The sequence below is a fragment of the Elephantulus edwardii genome, unplaced genomic scaffold, assembly GCF_000299155.1.
Source record: "Elephantulus edwardii isolate Elephantulus edwardi_28Jun2011 unplaced genomic scaffold, EleEdw1.0 scaffold00021, whole genome shotgun sequence".
Classification (NCBI taxonomy): Eukaryota; Metazoa; Chordata; class Mammalia; order Macroscelidea; family Macroscelididae; genus Elephantulus; species Elephantulus edwardii.
Window position 1 is genome coordinate 17152928 of NW_006399771.1, and position 1851 is coordinate 17154778.

Below are 1851 nucleotides of genomic sequence, written 5' to 3' on the forward strand. Positions count from 1 at the left end.
GGAGCTTTGTCTCACATACTTTGTGCATGTTGCTAGAAGAGGCTATTTTTTGGAGAGGGCAGCATGCTTTGGACGGTGAAGACTTGACAAAAGAGAAGAAGACCTTCAACCTGGTAAATTAACACAGTGACTGTGACAATGGGCTCAATGAAGCCAGAGATTTTGAGGATGACACAGGATAGGACGGGGTTCAGATATGCTGTTTCTTCAGTTGCTTGTGGGTCATATTTAACTCAACGGCACCTAACAACACAAGGCCAAGCTTGCTTCAGTAGATCAAGACTACACAGTCTTTGCTATGGATTACATTTTTTTAAATATTTTTTTATTAATTTCCATGAACATCTACAGAGATTTTGGAACTCCATTAATTCATTGTTTGCATTTTTCCCCCGCACAAACCCCCCCACCCCCAGTTCGCTCCTCTCCTTGAAAATCAAAACTCCTTTATTGGTACACAATCCCCCCTGAACACCACCCACCCCCACCCCAGTATAATCCACTCTGCAACCCTCATTTCGGACTCTTATGATAATCATAATGTCCTAAAATATATTGCTTTTAAACTATTCTCTCCCTCATCGGCTTCAATGCAGTAAACATAATTTTGTTCTGCCCACGAAATGCCCCTCAAAGGATATCCAATCACAAGTATGAAAACTCAAGAGCGTTTATTAAATTCCATATGTGGAGACTTTCTCCCTCAGTAGGAAGGTTGTTGCTGTTGTTAGGTGCCATTGAGTCGTTTGCGACTCATAGCGACCCTATGTACAACAGCCCTAAACTCTGCTCTGTCCTTTGCCAATAGCACCATCTCTGACACACCCATCCCAATTACCCCAATCACTGAATCAATCCCCCTCATAGGGGGCCTTCCCCTTCTGCACTGTCCCTCCACCAAGCATGATGTCCTTCTCCAAGGACGTGTCCCTCCTTGCAACATGTCCAAAGTATGTTAGATGGAACCTTAGAATCCTTGTCTCCAAGGAGCAGCATGGTTTGACCCTTTCCAGGATGAATCTGTTTGTTTTCATAGCAGTCCATGATACACTCAATACTCTCCTCCAGCACCAAAGCTCAAAGGCATCAATTCTCCTTCTATCCTCCTCAGTCATTGTCCAACGCTCTGATGCATAACAAGTGATAGCAAAGACCATGGCCTGTATCAGACGCACCTTAGTTTCCAAAGAGACACCATTGCTCTTCAGCACTTTGGAGAGGTTCCTAACAGCAGACTTTCCCATGGCAATGTCCCTTTTAATTTCCTGGCTACTGGTGCCAAGAGTGTTGACTGTGGAGCCAAGCCGACTAAAGCTGTGAAGAATCTCAATCTCTTCACCATCCATCCTGATGCTGCCAATTGGCCCAGTGGTGAGAATCTTAGTCTTCTTGACATTGAGCCTCAATCCATATCGGAGGGTGCAGTCCTTGACCCTCTTTAGCAAGTGCTTCAGGTCCTCCGCAGTTTCAGCAAGTAGGGTTGTATCATCTGCATATCGCAGATTGTTGATAGATCTTCCACCAATCTTGACCCCACATTTCTTCTCATAGAGCCCGGCCTCCCAGATAATCTGTTCTGCATACATGTTGAAAAGGTATGGAGACAGGACACATCCCTGGCGTACACCCTTCCCAATTTTGAACCATGCAGTGTTTCCTTGCTCTGTTCTGACAACTGCTTCTTGGTCTCAGTAGAGGTTTCTCATTAGCACGATCAAGTGTTCTGGTATTCCCGTTCTTCTCAGAGTCAACCACAGTTTGTTATGGTCCACACAGTCAAATGCCTTTGCATAATCAATGAAACACAGATAGACATTCTTCTGGTATTCTCTGCTTTCAGCTAAGATCCAT